The sequence below is a fragment of the Salmo trutta genome, chromosome 4 (assembly GCF_901001165.1).
Source record: "Salmo trutta chromosome 4, fSalTru1.1, whole genome shotgun sequence".
Lineage (NCBI taxonomy): Eukaryota > Metazoa > Chordata > Actinopteri > Salmoniformes > Salmonidae > Salmo > Salmo trutta.
The window spans coordinates 9,733,568-9,758,411 of record NC_042960.1 but is presented as its reverse complement, the minus strand read 5'-3'; the positions used below and the strand labels follow the sequence as shown (position 1 = coordinate 9,758,411).

Genomic DNA, 24,844 nt, shown 5'->3' with positions numbered 1-24,844 from the left:
TAGTTCTTCTGTGTATAGCGTGTTGCCTTACAGGACTGTAGTCGGCAATTGTTTGTTATTTTGTTAAGCGTTTACTTCTAAATAAAAGAAGATGAGTATACACATTCCCGCTGCGTTTTGGTCAACTCAATTCGACAAACGTGACAGGTACAATAAAACAATTTACAGTACGTATCAACGTAAAGTCATTCTTTTTATAATCCCAATAAATCTGATTGCCACGTAGATTAAGCCGTAAATATAACAACCTAACAGAGTATCAATCTGCTCCCAAAGCAATTACCTTGTGTGTGGTACTGAATAAAGTGTATTTCTTTGCCACTATTAACAAGCGCCATTCTAATTACCTCAGAATATATTTAGGATTTTTTTTCATGTTTATTTCCATCTGGGTATAGACTGTGTGAAAGGAGAAGCTCTGGTCTTTGATGCAGCAGCTCTGTTTTGTTCTTGTTGTTCTGCATTTAATTATAACGCCACCTGACACTCCACTCTGGTAATAACGTGGATCCACATTCAGCAGCATTGTGGGAACTGAACTAAGAGTGGAAATGAAATGTTCTAATCCCCCCCGAGTCTGCCTCCCAGATCTTTCTTTTCACCAGTCAATAGACTTGATACATCTTCTCTTTCTCTCAGCTCTTCCCTCTTTTCTTTCTAGTTCTGGCTCCGTTATAATGCTCATGGAATCAATAGACAGCGATATGATGATGTCTCAGTACTGCGAACTGGGTTCATTTGCCATGCCGCATTTCATAAGCACCGAAGAAGAAACAACATTGGGTTATAGGGCTATGTTAAGACTGGTGGATCATTCATATTATCCTAAATGTCTTTTTAAAAAGAGTGAGGGAAAATGCAGCTCACAAACGGCTGCATGTGTAAATGTCCTCTGCTAGATTGAAGAGATAAACTACCAATGGCATAAACATGCAGTGATGTGACTCATAGAGGCATACGTACCGCTATTGATTCATAAAAACACTGACATGCTTGAACAGTCTGGGCACTGAGCACTGAGCACACCCACCATTGAAAAACAAAGACTAAACTATACCCATTCTGTTAAATTGTCCAAATAGTACCTGAACCCAGGTGTAGGTGTGACGTCCCACATTTCTACTGCCAGCCTACAGTAACAGTCTCCATTGTGCAGTGCAGACTGGATTCTGAAGCCCCAGAGAAGCCCCAGAGAAGCCCCATAGGAGACCATGACATCAGTAAATCTAGACTCACATCTGACCCTGCTGACAGCTGACTTGGGAGCGACCATCTGGTTCTGTGGAGATAGAACCAGGGTTAACTGGTGAGAGACCATCTGGTTCTGTGGAGATAGAACCAGGGTTAACTGGGGAGAGACCATCTGGTTCCGTGGAGATAGAACCAGGGTTAACTTGGGCGAGACCATCTGGTTCTGTGGAGATAGAACCAGGTTTAACTGGGGAGAGAACATCTGGTTCTGTGGAGATAGAACCAGGTTTAACTGGGGAGAGACCATCTGGTTCTGTGGAGATAGAACCAGGGTTAACTGGGGAGAGACCATCTGGTTCTGTGGAGATAGAACCAGGTTTTTACTTGGGAGAGACCATCTGGTTCTGTGGAGATAGAACCAGGGTTAACTGGGGAGAGACCATCTGGTTCTGTGGAGATAGAACCAGGGTTACCTTGGGAGAGACCATCTGGTTCCGTGGAGATAGAACCAGGGTTAACTTGGGAGAGACCATCTGGTTCTGTGGCGATAGAACCAGGGATAACTTGGGAGAGACCATCTGGTTCTGTGGAGATAGAATCAGGGATAACTTGGGAGAGACCATCTGGTTCCGTGGAGATAGAACCAGGGTTAACTGGTGAGAGACCATCTGGTTCTGTGGAGATAGAACCAGGGATAACTTGGGAGAGACCATCTGGTTCTGTGGAGATAGAACCAGGGATAACTTGGGAGAGACCATCTGGTTCCGTGGAGATAGAACCAGGGATAACTTGGGAGAGACCATCTGGTTCCGTGGAGATAGAACCAGGGTTAACTGGTGAGAGACCATCTGGTTCTGTGGAGATAGAATCAGGGATAACTTGGGAGAGACCATCTGGTTCTGTGGAGATAGAACCAGGGTTAACTGGTGAGAGACCATCTGGTTCTGTGGAGATAGAACCAGGGTTAACTGGTGAGAGACCATCTGGTTCTGTGGAGATAGAACCAGGGTTAACTGGGGAGAGACCATCTGGTTCCGTGGAGATAGAACCAGGGTTAACTTGGGCGAGACCATCTGGTTCTGTGGAGATAGAACCAGGTTTAACTGGGGAGAGAACATCTGGTTCTGTGGAGATAGAACCAGGTTTAACTGGGGAGAGACCATCTGGTTCTGTGGAGATAGAACCAGGGTTAACTGGGGAGAGACCATCTGGTTCTGTGGAGATAGAACCAGGTTTAACTGGGGAGAGAACATCTGGTTCTGTGGAGATAGAACCAGGTTTTTACTTGGGAGAGACCATCTGGTTCTGTGGAGATAGAACCAGGGTTAACTGGGGAGAGACCATCTGGTTCTGTGGAGATAGAACCAGGGTTAACTTGGGAGAGACCATCTGGTTCCGTGGAGATAGAACCAGGGTTAACTTGGGAGAGACCATCTGGTTCTGTGGCGATAGAACCAGGGATAACTTGGGAGAGACCATCTGGTTCTGTGGAGATAGAATCAGGGATAACTTGGGAGAGACCATCTGGTTCCGTGGAGATAGAACCAGGGTTAACTGGTGAGAGACCATCTGGTTCTGTGGAGATAGAACCAGGGATAACTTGGGAGAGACCATCTGGTTCTGTGGAGATAGAACCAGGGATAACTTGGGAGAGACCATCTGGTTCCGTGGAGATAGAACCAGGGATAACTTGGGAGAGACCATCTGGTTCCGTGGAGATAGAACCAGGGTTAACTGGTGAGAGACCATCTGGTTCTGTGGAGATAGAATCAGGGATAACTTGGGAGAGACCATCTGGTTCTGTGGAGATAGAACCAGGGTTAACTGGTGAGAGACCATCTGGTTCTGTGGAGATAGAACCAGGGTTAACTGGTGAGAGACCATCTGGTTCTGTGGAGATAGAACCAGGGTTAACTGGGGAGAGACCATCTGGTTCCGTGGAGATAGAACCAGGGTTAACTTGGGCGAGACCATCTGGTTCTGTGGAGATAGAACCAGGTTTAACTGGGGAGAGAACATCTGGTTCTGTGGAGATAGAACCAGGTTTAACTGGGGAGAGACCATCTGGTTCTGTGGAGATAGAACCAGGGTTAACTGGGGAGAGACCATCTGGTTCTGTGGAGATAGAACCAGGTTTAACTGGGGAGAGAACATCTGGTTCTGTGGAGATAGAACCAGGTTTAACTGGGGAGAGAACATCTGGTTCTGTGGAGATAGAACCAGGTTTAACTGGGGAGAGACCATCTGGTTCTGTGGAGATAGAACCAGGGTTAACTGGGGAGATCCCATCTGGTTCTGTGGAGATAGAACCAGGTTTAACTGGGGAGAGAACATCTGGTTCTGTGGAGATAGAACCAGGTTTAACTGGGGAGAGAACATCTGGTTCTGTGGAGATAGAACCAGGTTTTTACTTGGTAGAGACCATCTGGTTCTGTGGAGATAGAACCAGGGTTAACTGGGGAGAGACCATCTGGTTCTGTGGAGATAGAACCAGGGTTAACTTGGGAGAGACCATCTGGTTCCGTGGAGATAGAACCAGGGTTAACTTGGGAGAGACCATCTCGTTCTGTGGCGATAGAACCAGGGATAACTTGGGAGAGACCATCTGGTTCCGTGGAGATAGAACCAGGGATAACTTGGGAGAGACCATCTGGTTCCGTGGAGATAGAACCAGGGATAACTTGGGAGAGACCATCTGGTTCCGTGGAGATAGAACCAGGGTTAACTGGTGAGAGACCATCTGGTTCTGTGGAGATAGAATCAGGGATAACTTGGGAGAGACCATCTGGTTCTGTGGAGATAGAACCAGGGATAACTTGGGAGAGACCATCTGGTTCTGTGGAGATAGAACCAGGGTTAACTGGTGAGAGACCATCTGGTTCTGTGGAGATAGAACCAGGGTTAACTGGGGAGAGACCATCTGGTTCTGTGGAGATAGAACCAGGGTTAACTTGGGAGAGACCATCTGGTTCTGTGGAGATAGAACCAGGGTTAACTGAGCCTTGTTGACTAGTGGCATTGCAAAAAGGAAGGCTGTTATTTTTAAAATTATTTTGGGGGGGGTTGAAGGATGCCACATATCATTGAAAAATAAGCAGAAGACACAAATCAAAAGAGACTGCCTGCCTGGACATGAATTAGACACAGGTGCCAGATGGGCCAACAACCACTAGCTCCATTACCAAGCAACACACACACATGATACACAACTCATCATCATCAGAAAATGACCTAATTCTGTCCAGAAAAGCATTCTGGTGACAGAAGACAAGTCTTCAGATCCTGGTTATTGGCAGGACTGGTACTGTATATTATTCATAGCTGTCTATAGATAACCCCTTACAGTTGACCTTTAGAGAGGAAAGAACTGTGATTATCAGATAAAGGAGTAGCCTCCAATGCATGTATTGATTGAGTGACACCTACAGTATGCAGGGGGATGGATTCAAAAATAATTGCAGCTTAGACATTTTGATATATTATGTTCCAACCATATATTTTCCTTTGGGATTTGGCCATGGGGATTTGAGTTTTTATATTAACAGATAAGATATGGCACTTAACATATTTGAGGTCTTATTTGAGGTCTGACGTGGACGTGTAACACCATGATTGGTGTTTCTTATTTCATAGCCTATGGTCAAGTAGACGAGAGCATTCCACTACATACTGTATGTCCCCATGAGGTATATAGCCTACTAAGGTGTGTGTGTGTGTGTGTGTGTGTGTGTGTGTGTGTGTGTGTGTGTGTGTGTGTGTGTGTGTGTGTGTGTGTGTGTGTGTGTGTGTGGGCGTGTGTCATTCTGTATTCCACTCCAGATGTCCCCAGGAGGACTCTAGCCTATTAAGATGGTGGTGTAGCAGATAGATTGAATTGGATAGAGCAGGCAACAGAGCAGACAGGCAGTAGTACCTGGGCCTGACAATGAGTTAGTGAATCACTGGACAGCATCATGTCTCACCTTAATAAGACAAGGCCTGAGAGAATAAAATAAAAATACGTTTTCACATTCTGATTATCCACTGGGCACACCCTGGTTACACTGTGGTTACACAGTGTAACCCTGGTTACACTGTGTTACATTATGGTTACACCCTGGCTACACTCTGACTACACTCTGGTTACACTGTGGTTACATTATGGTTACACCCTGGCTATACCCTGGCTACACTCTGGTTACACTGTGGTTACATTATGGTTACACCCCGGCTACACTCTGGTTACACTGTGGTTACATTATGGTTACACCCTGGCTATACCCTGGCTACACTCTGGTTAAACTGTGGTCACATTATGGTTACACCCTGGCTATACCCTGGCTACACTCTGGTTGCACTGTGGTTACATTATGGTTACACTATGACTACACTCTGGTTACACTGTGGTTACACTGTGGTTACATTATGGTTACACCCTGGCTACACTTTGGCTACACTTTGGATACACTGTCTATAATGAGACATATGATACAAAAATACAAGACTACTTGTATCACAACAACATTAGGCTGATTATTATACACCACTCACAACCCACTACAAATGTCTTAAAATATGTATTTGTATTTATTATGGATCCCCATTAGTTCCTGCCAAGGTAGCAGCTACTCTTCCTGGGCAGGAATATCGATTATAAGAACATTTTTAAACATTAAGATACATTTTCCCACAGATTTCACAATACATTAAGTGTGTGCCCTCCAGCCACTACTCTATTACAATACACAATCCAGATGTACGTGTGTGTATAGTGTGTATGTTATGTGTGTTTGTACCTGTGGGTGTGACTCTTCACAGTCCTCGCTGTTCCATAAGGTGTATTTTTATCTGTATAACATATTGTAGCCCTATATATGATGGGATATAACCTGATCAGAACTAACAAAACAGCTGGTATAAAATGGTGGCTTTACTTCAGTACAAGCCAAAAGAAAAAATGATATCAACTGCTTAAATGGTAACTAATCTAAGGGCAACAAAACACAAACCCCCTGCATTATAATACATGATCCATTTTCATACGGTTGATGAATTTTTTATGTGAGAAAACATCCACTTGTATAGCTGATGGATAGCCAATCATCTAGTCATTGTGCTTCTCACTGGGAGGATTTAAAAGACAAACTAGAATTAAAAATCTATTAAATAAGACTTAACCAATGTCGTCTCCCAGATGGTATTTGGGAAAAGGTTAATGCTTTGTGTGTGTGTGTGCGTGTGCGTGCGTGCGTGCGTTTGTGTGTGTGCGTGCGTGCGTGCGTGTGTGCGTGTGTGCGTGTGTGCGTGCAAGTCTCACATAGCACTTATTTTAAAAAGCACATTGTTTATCCACTGCTATTACTACTACTGCTCCAGTGAAACACTGTAATTGGATTTCTCTGTGAAGGAGACAGAGAACATTTGATCGACACGGGCGTTCACTGGGAGGAGGAGGAGTATCGACATATCACAGTTAGCAGTGTTATGCGCTGGCTGAAAAACGGAGAAGTTGCGCATCGCAACGTTGTATAGTAGTTAAGTGTGTGTGTGTGTGTGTGTGTGTGTGTATGTCCTTGCTAGGTAGAGATACTGCTCCTCCTCCAACACGGTGCTTCGATAGTGTTTCCAGCACTTGACCTCAATTGCTTGGGCTTGTTCGGCTTGGTGATTATCGCTCTTGTTATATGGGTAACACACAGAGGTACACACACGTGTACACTCTCGAACACAGGTACTCACACACACACACAAAAGATTGAACACACACACACACACACAAAAGATTGAACACACACACACACACAAAAGAGTGAACACACTCAAACACACACTCTCTACCATCATTTTCCCCTCTCCTCTCAAGTAGCTCCACACTGAGCCAAGTGACACGGAGGAGGAAGGGCACAGGGAAGGAGTGTCTTGACTTGCTGTCTCACACGCTTTCATTGACTACAGTACATCACTGTACTACACGACTACGGTGTAGTTGTCTCCACGCAGTCAAACTCTCATCCCAATACAACACTGTAGTACACAGTCTGGTCTAGTAGCTGAAGGCTGTATCAGTATGTTAATAGAACATGTCCCCAACCTGGGGTTCGTTCCCAGTCCCACAGTAGCAGAGCTGTAGAGCCGTCTGTCTGTCTGTCTCTTATGCTTGTCCTAAATGGAAATGTGGTGCTACACGAACTTCTGGGGAAATGACAGGCCTCCACTCTGCTCACCAGAGTCATCTGAGTCAATGAATTAAATCACGTCATGTTCAGCGTTTCCAATAAAGGGGAAGGTAAAGTAGCGTGCCTCTCCCTCATGGGATGTTGCTATTTTTTCTCTCTGTCTCTTCTTCTCCCTCTCTCTCTGTTTGTCGCTCTCTCTCTCCCTCCATCTCCTCCATTGCTCTCAAGTCTCTCTCTTCACGTTAAAATATCAATTTGGTTACTATTACCATGGGACGTGGTGGCAAATGGCTCTTGCTTCTGCAGATTAAACAACATGGGAAAAGAATGAAAGGCCATTTCCCAGATGCAGCAGCACCTCACATTAATGAGAGCCATCTATCAACTGGAGATATTTCCCACGGCAACAGGCTCATTATTGGATGCGATTTATGGGCTGTTCAGATAAGGTCTCTTAAAGGTGTTGTGTGTGGGGCTAACATAACACACTTTTGAAAAGGGCCGGTACAATATAGTTAAAACAACCATGCGTTAGAGAGGGTACACTTCACTTGTTGTGTGGTTTATGTGGATACACCTTATGGGGACAAGGAGAGGAAGCCACAATAGACTATAGACATGCCCAAAGGCCCTCCTGGTGTCCAATTATACATACTCAGCTAATCTAATGTCACGCAAAGTATAATATAATACTGATAGATTTGCATTAAGAAAAAGGGAAAAAAGTGGAGACTACTAGAGGAAACTGCAGGTTTGAGGAGTAAACTATGGAGTAAAATGCGCATGAGGACAGGAATAGCGCGATGCAATAACGGCAGGCTCTATTTTACAGCATCAAATTTCACCAAAGGGATTTCTCAGATGGGAGGACGGATTTCCCAATGGGCTTAAATCTAAAAGTAAGGGACACAGCCAGACGCAGACACTCTCTCTCTCTCTCTGTCTCTGTCTCGCTCTCTCCTTTACAATGCCCTTCCCAAAAACATTTGTCTCTTGCCGAGATATCAAAATAGCTCCTCTCATTGTGAATCCTCAGCCAGCAGTTACATTTACTTACGCATTTACTTGTAATTACTACGAGTAAATCTAGTTTCTTGTTTCCACCATGCTGATTGGCACTGGTGATCCCACAGGGGTGAGGCTTTCGCTTTTCGCTTCTCCGCCTATACACACACACACACACACACACACACACACACACACACACACACACACACACACACACACACACACACACACACACACACACACACACACACACACACACACACACACACACACACACACACACACACACACACACACACACACACACACACACACACCAATATCTATTCCCTATGCCTCTCTGTCTGTTTGAACTCCCATCCCTCTGTTGTCTCCCCAGCCAGCCTCCATCGGGCCCTGTGATAGTTTAGTGACATAGTTAATCTGTCTCCGAGGCCCTCAGGAGCAGATATGTTTAAACCACAGAGCTCAGTAAACAGTCACACCCCAAAGAGCACATGCATACTCTGGCAGTGTTTCAAATGGCACCCTATTCCCTGTATAATTCACTACTTTTAACCAGTGTCCATAGGGAATAGTGTGCTATCATTCCTCTCCGGCTAATGAAAACCAAACAGGCATGACATGATATGGAGGCCCCATGCCTTGTTATGGTTGCACTCTCACATCTCCAACTACAGTAGCATGGCTCATACTGAGCATTAAAGTGGAACTGACAGCGTTTTAACTACTTTGCAGAAACAAACAGACAACCATAATCTCAGTCAAAAATATCATACTGAACATTAAAGACTATGGACCATTGCACTACCTCTTCTATGATATCCTACTCCAAATACCGCCATATCCGATATAATCGTTTTGCGGCGTTAATGAAGCAATAATTCCAGACTGTGCCATTATTATTTATGATATTATAGTCGCATTGTCATTAAATTATCTTTGTATGGTGAAACAATAAGGCTTAGTTCATTCATTTGGACTTCATGTTCAACATATTGATAAAACTGCACTGTATTTGTAAAGTTCAAATAGAGTATAGTCTTGCACTTCACGATATACCATCAATGTCAAATATCACCATATTCGGTGTAATCACATATCGGCCCAACCTTAGGAGAAACGTCTTGGGGGACCTCAGAAACCCTAGGTACAGGTACGTAGTGAACTCAGTATGTACACACACACACACTATGCGTAGCTACAACAGTCTGAACTAAGCCATCCACCACTCCTCAGTTCATCCACGTTTTCTTTTTTCTTTAACCTTTTGTTTATCCAGGAAATGTAATTGAGGTCAAGTCTTTTACAAGGGAGACCTACATGACACGTCCCGGAAAAACTCTGCTCCCTATAGTCTGATGGCCTGATTATCAGGAATAACTGGTAGTCCTATCCTGTGTTTACACTCTTAGAAAAAATGGTTCCAAAAGGGTTCTTCAGCTGTCCCCATAGGAGAACCCTTTTTGGTTCCAGGTAGAACTGTCTGTGGAAACCCTCTGTGGAAAGGGTTCTACACAGAACCCTTTCTACCTGAAACCAAAAATGGTTCTTCAAAGGGTTCTCTTTTGGGGACAGCCAAAGAACCCTTTTAGGTTCTAGAAAGCATGTGTTTTTCTAAGAGTGCTGTCCCCCTCACGCACAGCTGATCAGGCTTTCAGGATAACGTTCCTCCCTGGTCCCATTCCTACTCCTCAAACAGCCATAGAGGGACCACCCCACCTGACCCCACTTCTCTTTTTAACTAACATTTACAGGTAACTGCCAAAAAAAAGAAAACACTTGAGCAAATGAGCGATACAAAGCATTTTCAAATCAAATCAAATGTATTTATAAAGCCCTTTTTACATCAGCAGATGTCACAAAGTGCTTATACAGAAACCCAGCCTAAAACCCCAAACAGCAAGCAATGCAGATATAGAAGCACAGTGGCTAGGAAAAACTCCCTAGAAAGGCAGGAACCTAGAGAGGAACCAGGCTCTGAGGGGTGGCCAGTCCTCTTCTGGCTGTGCCGGGTGGAGAGATTGAAAGCAGGTGCTTCCACACGTGTGGTTCCTGAGTTATTTAAGCAATTAGCATCCCATCATGCTTAGGTTCATGTACAAAAATGCCTAGTTGCCCATTATTTTGGCTACCATGGCTAGAAGAAGAGATCTCAGTGACTTTGAAAGAGGGCTCAAAAGAGCATAGGGGGTTTAAAGGCTGTGTGTGTGTGTCTCAGTCACCAGAACTCAACCCAATGGAACACTTACAGTATGGGAGATTCTGGAGCAGCGCCTGAGACAGTGTTTCCACCACCAAACACCAAATGATGCAATTTCTCATGGAAGAATGGTGTCACATTTATTTATTTATTTATTTCACCTTTATTTAACCAGGTAGGCAAGTTGAGAACAAGTTCTCATTTACAATTGCGACCTGGCCAAGATAAAGCAAAGCAGTTCGACAACATACAACAACACAGAGTTACACATGGAGTAAAACAAATATACAGTCAATAATATAGTAGAAAAATAAGTCTATGTACGATGTGAGCAAATGAGGTGAGATAAGGGAGGTAAAGGCAAAAAAGTCCATGGTGGCAAAGTAAATACAATATAGCAAGTAAAACACTGGAATGGTAGATTTGTAGTAGAAGAAAGTGCAAAGTAGAAATAGAGATAATGGGGTGCAAAGGAGCAAAATAAAATAAATAAAATAAATAAATACAGTAGGGGAAGAGGTAGTTGTTTGGGCTAAATTATAGATGGGCCAGACACTTGTAGAATCTATGCCAAGGTGCATTGAAGCTGTTCTGGTGGCTCAACGCCCTATTAAGACACTTAATAGGGCGGTTGGTGTTTCCTTTATTTAATTGTATTTACTTAATGGTGTTTCCTTTATTTTGGCAGTTACCTGAACTTCTCAGTACACATCGTTAACATCAGCATTTATTACAGTGATTTCCCCCTTAGCTTTAGGTGAAAAGGTATTAGGTGAACAATAGGTAAGTAAAGAAATAAAACAACAGTAAAAAGACAGGCTATATACAGTAGCGAGGCTAGAAAAGTAGCGAGGCTACATACAGACACCGGTTAGTCAGGCTGATTGAGGTAGTATGTACATGTAGATATGGTTAAAGTGACAATGCATATATGATGAACAGACAGTAGCAGTAGCGTAAAAGAGGGGTTGGCGGGTGGTGGGTGGCGGGACACAATGTAGATAGCCCGGTTAGCCAATGTGCGGGAGCACTGGTTGGTCGGCCCAATTGAGGTAGTATGTACATTAATGTATAGTTAAAGTGACTATGCATATATGATAAACAGAGAGTAGCAGCAGCATAAAAAAATATATTTTTTTTTTTGCTGTAGAACCTTTTGAGGATCTCAGGACCCATGCCAAATCTTTTTAGTTTCCTGAGGGGGAATAGGCTTTGTCGTGCCCTCTTCATGACTGTCTAGGTGTGTTTGGACCATTCTAGTTTGTTGTTGATGTGGACACCAAGGAACTTGAAGCTCTCAACCTGCTCCACTATAGCCCCGTCGATAAGAATGCTCGGTCATCCTTTTCCTGTAGTCCACAATAATCTCCTTAGTCTTGGTTACGTTGAGGGATAGGTTGTTAATCTGGCACCCCCCGGCGAGGTCTCTGACCACCTCCCTATAGGCTGTCTCGTCGTTGTCGGTGATCAGGCCTACCACTGTTGTGTCGTCTGTAAACTTAATGATGGTGTTGGAGTCGTGCCTGGCCATGCAGTCGTGGATGAACAGGGAGTACAGGAGGGGACTGAGCAGGCACCCCTGGGGAGCTCCAGTGTTGAGGATCAGCGTGGCAGATGTGTTGCTACCTACCTTCCCCACCTGGGGGCGGCCCGTCAGGAAGTCCAGGATCCAGTTGCAGAGGGAGGTGTTTAGTCCCAGGATCCTTAGCTTAGTGATGAGCTTTGATGGTACTATGGTGTTGAACGCTGAGCTGTAGTCAATGAATAGCACTCTCACATAGGTGTTCCTTTTGTCCAGGTGGGAAAGGTCAGTGTGGTGTGCAATAAAGATTGCCTCATCTGTGGATCTATTTGGGCGGCATGCAAATTGGAGTGTGTCTAGGGTTTCTGGGATAATGGTGTTGATGTGAGCCATTACCAACCTTTCCAAAGCACTTCATGGCTACGGACGTGAGTGCTACGGGTCTGTAGTCATTTAGGCTGGTTGCCTTTGTGTTCTTGGGCACAGGGACTATGGTGGTCTGCTCTAAGCTCTAAGCTCTAAGTTCCACGATAACACTGAGCAAAGGTAACCAACCTACAACCACAATATCATCCACAGTATCAACAGGTGATTCAATGTCAACTGACGACTGTTGCAAATGAGATGCAATGTCACAATTGAATACCCCCAATATCATTGTCATATTTGATAATGACAATGGGTGATTCCATGTTTGTGACAACTGTTGCAATAGGACCGGTGCTCCTCTGATTTCAATAAGGAAAACATGATAACAGTAACTAAACTCTGATACAACAAACACCAACACCACGTCAACCAAAGCAAAAGCCACATCATTTCAGAGAGAAACTGTGAAATTGCACTGGGTGAAATTGCAAAACTATAAATACTAATTAATCAATCTGCAATGCAGACAACCTAGAGAAATACAAGCAATCCCATTCACAGTTAGCAATAATAAACACAGCTCTTTGACTAAAAGCTTTTTCAAAGGCTGTGTGTTTTGACGAATCAATAGCCATTCTGTCAAGAAGCCACACAGGAGGATGCTGTTGAAAAGATCTCACAGTGACCCCAAAACAATTTGACTGTCTAACAGGGAGAGAGCCCTCCCTCAACGACTAGCAACAGGATGAAACTGCACAGAGTCACACACCCCCAAGACACTTCTAGAGAGGATGATACATCAGCATGGTGAGGGTTGGTGTCTATCGGAAGGGGAATGACACACACACACACACACACACACACACACACACACACACACACACACACACACACACACACACACGCTCTCTGATTTGTCAAAAGTTCTGGTTTAAATGAAGACTTGGATGTTGAACTGATATTGTCCCTTCGTGTTTCCTCCTCCAGGGCTGTAATCAGACCTCTGATGGCTCGGCAGGATCTACTCGATGATGGACAAAGACTGACAGACAGGAGAGGGACACTCTTCCCCATGGGAAATAACAGCTCTCAACATAGAAAGGGTAAGAAAGGGCCATAGACACACACACACACCAGGCCCCCCGTGTCCGTTCTGGAGCGTAAAGTCACAAGCTCTGCTGTTTGGCTAATGCGTAGCAACCTAGCAGGGCTGAATTATGTTAAAAGTTTGCTACAAATCGATGAATCTAATTAAATAGTGATCCGTTATGACTACTACATTTGTCGTCACACAGGACCACGTGCTGACACAGACCAATCACTGGCCAGCAGGCCCTCATGCACGCTCTTTGCATGTGTCTCTCAGGCAGGGTGAAAAGAACTACATTAATCATGATCCTTTGCAAGTTACGGCCACTTTCACCATGATCCTTAGTGATTTTTTGGTGCCATTCAGCAATATGGTGCACTTCAAATTCAAATTCTTCCGGCTTCATGCGCCATTGGGAGTTTTTTATAGGAATACGTCAGCGCTATCACTGTCTACTGGTTTTAATGTCTATGACACACACACACGCACTTGCCAGGTAATGACAGTCTTCCTGATCTCACTTGGTGCAGAGTGTCTAAGCTGTAATCTCCTGACACGGTCAGATAAGGTGTCCTGTTCTGCTGGGAAACGAATGACTCAAACACAACAACAAGTTGAGTGCCTCATCCTCAGACAGCAGCTCCAGACATTATACCACTCTGGCCCCCCCGGGGATACAGAGGAAGTCAGCGGGAGGGAAGACTGTTCCATATTCAGCAGAAACAAACCAGACAACATGGTGGCCTAGCAGTCAGACTGATGTCCTGATCCTTGGTTCATCCATCAACCTGTTGAGTCTGAGTGTGTCTGGCAAGAGTGTCCGGGTGTTTGTGAATGTGTGTGTGTTTGTGTGTTGGTGGTGGGAAGCAACTTAAACAATACTCAGTAACTGTGTTTAATAACAGTTTTATCTGAATTTATTTTGTATTATTCTGTAATGTACTGACTACAGCATTCAATATAGGCCTGCATCCATAGCTTTTGTCTACACTGTATATACAAAAGTATGTGGGACACCCTTGCAAATGAGTGGATTCGGCTATTTCAGCCACACCCGTTGCTGACAGGTATTTAAAATTGAGCACACAGCCATGCAATCTCCATAGACAAACATGGGCAGTAGAATGGCCTTACTGAAGAGCTCAGTGACTTTCAATGTGGCACCGTTGCTAGAGCTTCCCATGCCAACTGTAAGTGCTGTTATTGTGAAGTGGAAAAGTCTAAGAGCAACAACGGCTCAACTGTGAAGTGGTAAGCCACACAAGCACACAGAACGGAGCATTGGATTCTGTGCTTCCAACTATGTGGCAACAGTTTGGGGAAGGCCCTTTCCTGGTTCAGCATGACAATGCCCCCGTACAAAAGTCAACAAGAAGCAGCAGCAAAGAAATGATTTTGATGGAACTGTTGCTATTTTCAACCATTTCATGTGTCTGAAGGCACAAACTCCACCTTCCCTGCAGGCCCAGAGAACAAATCAAGTGCACTATAGGCCTACCGCTGGCCAATCGCCTGGCTCAGATGACCATGTCTGCAGTAACGTAGCAGGCATAAAAGAAATATACAGCAAAATTGATACTGTGAGATTGCGAGAGAGAGACTGTCAACGAATACAGAAAAGAGCTTCTGTTTTTATGAGTGAATTCATGTTTAAGTTCTTACTCAGCACTGTCAACACTTTGTATTCAACACTTTTATAAACCATAAAATGCGCGTTCTTCCTATTTCCATTCAGTGCTACAACAAGCAGTGCAGCAGTAATGAATGAGTAGGAAAGTGTAGCTATAGTCTTGCGTTGTTGTTATTATTAGTGGCTTGGGTCTTTTTCAATATCACTTTATCTGTTCATAGGAGAAATAATGCGGTGCAACACGAGTTTTGCCATCAACTGGAAGACGGTGTCCCTTTTTGGTCAGTGTCAGCGGAGGCGGACCCTCAGTCTACTGCTCTCTCCCTCCGCTGAGACTGAGACCATCACCCCAGTAAAATTAAAATCAAAATCAAATGACTTGGTCATTCAGCTGTGCTTCACAAATAATACAACAACAGATCACATAGCCTACCTCAAATTTTAAAATATAATTTTCAAAAATGGTCCAAACAACAATGCAATGGCAGGGCAATTCAAGCAAAGCCAAAAGGTGGTGGTAATGTATTGGGCCTATAGCTTACTGGACAAACCTCATTGCTACAGTAGTGTTTTTAATTGGTTAATGTTGCATAGGTCATGTTAAAAAAAATCTGAGTGGTAGATATCAGCTTGCAAGTGATCTTGACTCAGAAAATGTTCATGACTACTGTTCTAGTTTTCCCTGTTAACAATATCAACGTTTCTCTTTACTGTGGCAATTGTGACACGCAACATTAGCCACTTTCAATGCAACATACCGAAACAAATGCAACAGATTTTGTTGTAGGCAGAACACATCGGAGTAGGACTCTATTGCATTTACACACATTACTCAGCCTGTGCGGCCTAAACGGAGATGCAGTAGGCTTATTTACAAATCAAACATTGCCATATATGAATCTGTGCCAACTGGACTGTGTTGACAGCATGAGCGGTCATGAATAGATGCGATGTTTTGAGATCAAAGCGAGAGCTGCATGTAGCCATATGTGCACATTTTGTTCATATCTTTGCTAGTTAGTGAGTTATTAACCTAGTTATAGATCATTTGTAGTCAGTAATAGGGGAGTGATTGCTTCCTATAAGAGCACAAAATGTATACATTTCTAGACGTCTTTGAAAAGCAAGTCAGGTAAAGAGCTTTTGTTTTGTCTTAAAGGGGCAGTGTTGTATTTTGAGACAGGCTTGAATAAAGTAAGTAGCCAATAGGCAGAGGGTAGCACAATTTGTCTGATTCTCTGTAATAATGGTGTGGGAATAATATTGCATTTTATTTTGGAAAGTGGTTTCTTGCATCAAACAACACAACAACATAAACAGGTTAATGTCAAGCCCTGCATGTTTTTAAAAAAGTATAATGGAATGTAGGCCTACATTGAACACCACACATTGGCTGCTAATGTAGGCTGAATGTTAGAACAGCTAATTCCATGTTAAAATGTTATGGGATGCAATTTCTCCATTGTCTTTTATGGTAGGCCGCTCTGGTAGGCCTACATTATGATCAAATAGCTACAGTAGCCTACATGGCCTAAATTTACTCAGTGCCCCCACAATTTGAGGGAACATTGGACCTGACCTCAAACCCCATCAAACACCTTTGGGATGAATTGGAACACAAACCGCGGGCCAGGCCTAATCGCCCAACATTACAGCCCAACCTCACTATTGCTCTTGTGGCTGAATGGAAGCAAGTCTCCGCAGCAATGTTCCAACATCTAGTGGAAAGCCTCCCCAGAAGAGGGGAGGCTGTTATAGCAGCAAAGGGGGAACCAACAACATATTAATGCCCATGATTTTGGAATGAGATGTTCGACAAGCAGGTGTCCACATACTTTTGGTTATGTAGTATATGTACATGCCATTCCAGAGCATACACCATTCAAAAACTGAGCCTCACATCTAATACATTCCTCATGTTAGTAGGAATAACATTAGCAATGTAGAAAATACAATTGAGGAAAGGAACAATCTTACGTATAATTTCTCCGCCTTTCAGACCACCTCTATCCTCTTCTGCCTCCTGTCCTCCACCTTCTCGATCCTCTACCTCCTCTCTCCTCCCTCTGTCCTCTCTCCTTTCCTCTACCTATCCTCTTCTCTACATCCTGTCTCCTCTCCTCCACCTCCTCTCCACCACCTCCTCTCTCCTACCTCCTCTCTCCTCTCCTCTCCTCTACCTCCTCTTTCCTCTACCCCAGCTGACAACCTCATGAAGCTGGTTGAGAGAATGCCAAGAGTGTGCAAAGCTGTCATCAAGGCAAAGGGAGTCTATTTGAAGAATCTCAAACATAAAATATATTTTGATTTGTTTAACACTTTTTGGGTTACTACATGATTCCATATGTGTTATTTCATAGTTTTGATGTCTTCACTATTATTCTACAATGTAGAAAATAGTAAAAATAAAGAAAAACCCTTGAATGAGTAGGTGTTCTAAAACTTTTGACCGGTAGTGTATCTCCAGTCAGATAATCATCATGAGTGCGCCTGGCAGGTTCTCTCCCCTCCCTCCCTCCCTCCCTCCCTCCCTCCCTCCCTCCCTCCCTCCCTCACCTCTCTGCTTCCATCTGCTCTCTGGGTCTGCAGGAGAGCAGCTCAAGCCCATTACGAGTGTTGGGAGAAATAACCTCAGCCATGAAATGGAAGAAGTGCTTTGAGAGAAAAAAGCCTCAAACCTGATATGGTGAGAAACGGGAGGGAAGCCATGTGGATTGGAGAACCAATCATGTCTGTGACATCCATCTCAGCTACTAATGCCCTGGCGGTTATATAGAGTATAGTATTAGAGCTGTAGAAGAGTGGAAGAGCTATTTGTTGTTCTAGGGGAATTAACCCTGTGAGTACAGCATGTTTCCCCTATGTTTCTCTCCAAGATGGGTCAAAGCAACATCTGTATATTTGAAAAAGAAGAACGCCAAAATGAGATGGTTTAAGACAAAACAATGGACTATGTGGGAGCTCCTTCAAGACTGTTGGAAAAGCATTCCAGTTGAAGCTGGTTGAGAGAATGCCAAGAGTGTGCAAAGCAGTATTCTATTTACATAGAAGTCATTTACCAAATGTCAGTCCACCAGGAGAGGCAGTGCAAGGACATTTCAGTAAAGCAATTACTGAGAAAGGAAATTGTAGGAAATTCTAAATCCGTTATGGCTTTCATTTCTTTGGACTTTTTGACTTGGCTTGTTTTTTTTAACTTTTATCCCCAGGTTGCCTCATTTTGCAGTTAAAAAGTAAAGAGCATTTTTCCCGCCCCCGCCCAGTGATGATCTTACTCCAGCCATTCTTTGGTAAATGACTCCTATATGAATAGAATACTGCTCCTGCTCTCTCCTGGCAGGTAGCCTAGTGGTTAGAGCATTGGGCCGTTTGAATACCTGAGCAGACAAGGTGAAATAAAATCTGTAGATTTGCTGTACTACCATTGCTGACACTGTACAACAACACATTTCACTTCACCTATCCGGTGTATGTGACAATATATATTTTTCCTTTCTCTCTCTCCCTCTCTCCAGCAGAAAGAAAGGTTGATGGTGGTGAAAAGTGATGCATCCGTTGATTAAGGTACCACACATACAGTAGTCAAGATGGAGGACTGTGGAACTGCAGGACTTGGTATCGATTGATCATCCTGACTGCTAGAGGATTTAAAACCTTTTCAACAGCAGGAGGAACATTTGTCATGTTAAAGTACAGTACAGCTATGTATAAAAACCTGCTACAACTGCTCCCGGCCAGACCTTGGTACCCGGTAATGCGCTGACAAGATATTGATATACAGCGCCTTCAGAAAGTATTCACACCCCTTTACTCTTTCTTTTTATTTTTTACAGTCTGAATTTAAATTAAATTAAATTAAATTCTGACTTTATTTGCCACTGGCCTACCTACACAATGTAGATGGGACCATATTTTCATGTGGCGCAACTTTTAGTTGTCTCATTAAATGCTTTTAATATTTGTATATGGATTTCTAAAATTTATAGTTGGTTTGAGGTTTTTAAGTCATTGAATTTTAAGCTATTGACCTTTAAAAATTTTGTCCCATGTAAATTGTGTAATTAAATGATGGTCCCTAACTAGCCCCATAGGGATATCGAATGTCAAACCAAATTGACAGGCATTACAATTGGGTTGCGTGCAGCTGTGCTCCGAATTCTAATAACCTGTTTTTGCTTTGACATTATGGGGTATTGTGTGTAGATTGATGATGGGGAAAAAATACCATTTAATCCATTTTAGAATAAGGTTGTAACGTGACAAAATGTGGAAAAAGTGAAGGGGTCTGAATACTTTCCGAATGCACTGTATGTTAATATTGTGGAATAACTCAAATGTTTTTTCCAAATCTACCAATCTGTGCCCTTCTTTGCGAGACATTGAAAAACCTCCCTGGACTTTGTGGTTGAATCTGTGTTTGAAATTCACTAATCGATTAAGGGACATTGCAGAGAATTGTATGTGTGGGATACAGAGATGGGGTAATCGTAAAAAAATCTAGTTAACCTCTATTATCGAACACAGATTGTGTCACGTCCTGACCAGTAAAGGGGTTATTTGTTATTGTAGTTTGGTCAGGACGTGGCAGGGGGTGTTTGTTGGGCTATGTTCTTATGTAAGAGGGGTGTATGTTTTATGTGTTTCGGGGTTTGTGGTTAATGTTCTATGTTAGTATATTTCTATGTTCGTTCTAGTCTTTCTATTTCTATGTTTAGTTAATGGGGTTGACCTTCAATTGGAAGCAGCTGCTCCTCATTGCTTCTAATTGAAGGTCCTATTTAAGAGGGGTGTGTTTTCTATGGGATTTTGTGGGTAGTTGTTCTTTGTATAGCTGTAAGCCTTACAGGACTGTTCATCATCGTTGTTTTGGTATACGTTTGTTTTGGTTTTCCTTCTTTCTACCTAATAAAAAGAAGATGAGTATACATATTCCCGCTGCACCTTGGTCCAATCCTTACGACAACCATGACAGATTGAGTCCCATGCAATTTTTTATGTGATTTGTTAAGCATATTCTTAATCCTGAACTTATTTATGTTTGCCATAACGAAGGGGTTGAAAATGTGTTGACTCAACACATTTCAGCTTTTCATTTTTTATTTATTTGTAAACATTTCTCAATCCATAATCCTACTTTGACATTATGGGGTATTGTGTGTGATTTATTGACGGTCCCTAACTACCCCCGGAGGCTATCAGGCTGAAGCTTATTGGCGAACGAAGTTGGCTAGCACAAGCTAGCCTAGGCAACTTCAAGACACAAGAGTTAGGCTGTTTCAAGTTATCTAGAAGGTGAGTGACTGTAACTGTGTACTGTTTTGGCAGAGTGAATGTACAAACGCTTGCCACGTGCAAACAGACACACACACACACACACACACACACACACACACACACACACACACACACACACACACACACACACACACACGAGACACCCACATTAAACCACCTTCCCAAGACAACTCTCGTTTGTCTTCAGTCTTTGCCGCTGTATTTAATGAGTAAGCTAAAAAACAAGGTCATATCAGTAAGTTCAACCCCCCTTTAACAATTCCCTCATGTTCACATTATAGAAAATAATGAACATTTAAAATGCGGGGACTTTTAACCGATGAATATTATCATTGATTAGTGTTATAGTTTCCAGGGTCCCTTTTGGTACCTTGAATTTAGTTGCTTCTGGAGTACATCTGCAGCTTCCAGCGTACTGCAAATTGCAAAGTGGCAAATGTTATTTGTCACCAAGCATCACCATGACAAAACGCAACATTCATCGTAATCACGTTTGCCATTTCGGAGTCACATCTCACTAACTATCGAAGCGATGTGAGCTGACAACATATCATGATGTGAATTGAGGCAATAACCTTAAACTCTGCCAGCCCGCAAGTCTTTCTCTCCTCCCCCATTTCCCCCCAAACTTCTTCTCTTTGCCAGCTCCGAAACCCACGTTTCAATATGCTCCTGTTCTTATGTATTAAAGGAGAGCTGGCATGTCACAGTCCCTGGGCTTTGCATATCTTAGAACGGCCCCTGATTACGACAGTCAGTGGCAGCAGCAGCATCAGCCAGCCGTCCGTGAAGACCGCAGCAGGCTCGCAGATTTACACCACGGCCCCGGGGCATTGGCATTACACGAGACATTGGCAGGAAAAGCCTGGTCTACATGAAAGACAGCGTCCACGGGATCCCTGCTGCAGCCAACCGAAACCACCAGGGTGCCGTCAACGGCATAACCGGTGTTCTGGTGGATTGGAACCGCTGCTCAGACTCAGGCCTGATTTCATGTCATGCAATGGTGGTACTGAGCCTAATGGTGGCTCCTATCGCCCTTGGACTATGTCGTTCCAAACATTTTAATTGCTCTGTCTTGTTAAAGACACAAGACAAAGAATCGTGTTAGCATACAGAAAAAACATGTATACAGTAAAGTATTTAGCATTTGTACGATTTTGCTGAACAATGTGCTACCATGGCAACTGTAACAGTTAGATTTCTATTCAGAGACTACACAAACACACAAAAACACACATTTTATTATTGCGCTGTTGCTTTAAGAGGGGAGGACAGTTGAATAAGTGAGATGTCTCATTGGTTAGTCATGTCGTCTTACTCGATTACCACGGTCTCTGCAATGGGGTCACGCAAGTGAGCACAGATGAACAGCCTTCTAATGGCTTACTACTGCAGCCTAAGTCCGCTTTTCCCTCCAGACCTTAGCAATAGATGTTGATGTAGTACTGAGCAGAACAACGGTCCTATTGAGGGGGCGTTTTACACCTTCCCTTGTTTGTATGATAGTGCTGAGCCATTAGTGCTTTTTCCGGTCCGTTTCGGTTCGACAATTTAAAAAATCATCACCGTTTTCGATTTCTATATATATTTTTTTTTACATGAAATACATTATGAAATAATGAAACTCATTATGAAATAATTACGTTACAATGATTTTAGAGCTTTTTAATGGAAATTCCAAAGCCAAAAATGGTGAACATTCAATTACCAAAACATTGAAAATATTCGGTTGTCTCTGTCAGCTCCACATTGGGTAGACATCAATAGAAAAATAGCAAATTACTATGAAATAATACAATATTTCAGTTGTGTATATTGCTTAGTTTTTATTTGATTACTTTATTATTTGAATTCCTTAAAGTAATAATCTCATCTCTGCTCAGGCAGTAGCAGTCCGCCAGCCAGACCATCTAACGTTATGTGCTCCCCAGACTGTACCGTATTTAGTCATCCTAATTAGCTAGCCAAGCATGCTGCAGAGCTGTCGGACAAAATAATTTGACTAGTTCTTCAAAGTAGATAAGGTATACTTCAAGAAACTATCTCTGTCCCTCTCGTTTTGTGTTGTGTACATTACTCTCACGCTGTTTATGCAGTCTGTGTGTATCTAACCTAACGTAGCAGGCGTAAAAATGCATCCGTCCAGAGATCTATACACAATGATGAGATGCGTCACTACAGTCCCTGGTTCGATTCCAGGCTGTATCACATCCGGCCGTGATTGGGAGTCCCATAGGGCGGTGCACAATTGGCCCAGCGTCGCCCGGGTTTGGCCGGGGTAGGCCGTCATCGTAAATAAGAATTTGTTCTTAACTGGCTTGCCTAGTTAAATAAAGGTTAAATAAAAAATGGGAGTTGTTGTCCCAAAGCCGGGAAGACAGGCGACAAGCTTAGGTCCAAAATAGACCCAAAGAAACACATTGGGCTTATCTGGACATATTTTGGCGAGAGTGAAACCTCTTGCTTCGCCTCTACCTCTCAGATCAGTCTGATCAGTCTCTGAGCCTGAACAAAAATGGTGCAATAGATTATGGTCATTGTAGTTAATTACCACGTTTATGTGCTGAACTAGGTTGAATATTAGCTTAGTGAAACCTACAACTCCCTTCAGCCAAGTGTCCCATAGTTCTTGACTTGATTTCTCCAATTTCTCTCTAGAGAAACAGCACGTTGGGCTCACAAAAAAAAATAACTAAATGATATTCAAGTAATTGAACCGACGTCGGTCAATTAGTTGTTTAATAACCGAAAAAAATGTTGGTTAATCGCTCAGCACTATTGCATGATGACAATTTTAGTATACAGACTGTAATATAATCCGTAAACACTTTCCACACAGAGATAGACTGAGGACGGAAGTGCTCGAGGTGTATAAAAACACAGAAAAAAAACTATGCCGATGGAAATGATGTACTAGCAGCCGATTTCCTAGTGTTTCACTTTATATCCATTGTGTTCCAAACACTTTTTACACAACAGCGATTTTTAATTAACTATGGATTGGAGTGGGTGAGCAGTAATGAGAGAGAACCGAGCAGGTCTGAAAAGGGGAGAGAAACATTTTCTCAATTAGTTTTTATAAGTAAATTAGGAGTAAATTTGATTTGTGCCGGACGTTTTGAAGACTGGGTAGTCATTGTATTTCTCAGCTATATTATACTGCTCTAATTCTTTACCAACAACCGGGGACCTTCCTCCTATCTTCTGTCTCTTCCCATCTGTTGACACACCCATACAATCAGAAAGTTACTGAATATATTCTGCTCTACCACCAGAATATATTATGGCATGACCATACTGACCAACATGTGATTTTTTCAAAATCTCAAGTCTATTTAGTCTATTTAAACTGGTATAGCCCTACATACCCTGACAGAGGTGCTTAATTGGGTTCACCTACTTTTAAACAGGGTGAGTTTAAATAATGAACCAGGAAACTGCTGCCTGTAGGAACTGGAAGTTCCTTAAAATAAAATAATAATCCTGAAATAGAAAATGCACACAAGCCCAATGTGGTACTTTAGCATCTACATGGTACTTTAGCATTAAACTCTTTTTGTATATTGAAGAGCCTTCAGTGCAGCCTTCCTTCCTGTCTGGACAACCATGGTGATTCCTTTCCACGGCTGTGACCTAATTTTCCACTACAATTTGCTGATGATATTTCATGTAAAACCTAACTGAGGGAAGAGGGCTGGTATAAAACTTTCAACATGCACTACGACTAATGTGAACTGTCACGAGTGCTGTCTGCCATTAAATACGACAGGCCCCTCTGTTGCGCTGCCACCCAGCCCAGTTAAATACCATCTGGCATCACGCTGCATTAGTGACGCCACATTAAGCCACGTAGGACATGAATCTTTCACAGCTCCAGGTATACTGGGGAATGTGTAGCTCTGGTCTGGCAACACACTGACTCTATGGCCTTTTACTCTCTGCAACAACACCACCCTGCACATTTTATTATCTGCGAACTAGGAGAGATAATAATGTCTCCACTCAGACCAATGATTATCATACAGAACCCATCCAGTACAGTACTCAAACCTGGGTGATACTTACAGGAAGAGAAACAGTCCACAGTGATACAGCTCATCTGACTTGGAAAACATGTCAACTCAGCTCCACTTTAAGACCCTGTAGTAGTACCCACTGGTGACTGTACTGGAGCTGCCACCAGGAGAGGAATAGAGTTTAGAGGCAGGAGAGAGAGGAGAGAAACCCATCCATTTAATCACCAGCAGTAAGACTCACGGCGATGGTGATTAAAGTAAAACAAAGAGCCATTTCCCCTCCACCTCTGGAGTAGTGATGGCCAGAAATAGAGAGAGAGAGAGACCAGAGAAAGAACCAGAGAGACCAGAGAGATACTTTT

The 24,844-nt window shown here is 43.1% G+C and overlaps 1 protein-coding gene across 2 annotated transcripts in view; it reads right to left on the bottom strand.

Moving 5' to 3' along the window:
- The window catches only part of LOC115191815 (polypeptide N-acetylgalactosaminyltransferase-like 6), a 245,147-nt gene that overhangs the window by 105,348 nt on the left and 114,955 nt on the right, over positions 1-24,844 (bottom strand). The window lies entirely within an intron of this gene.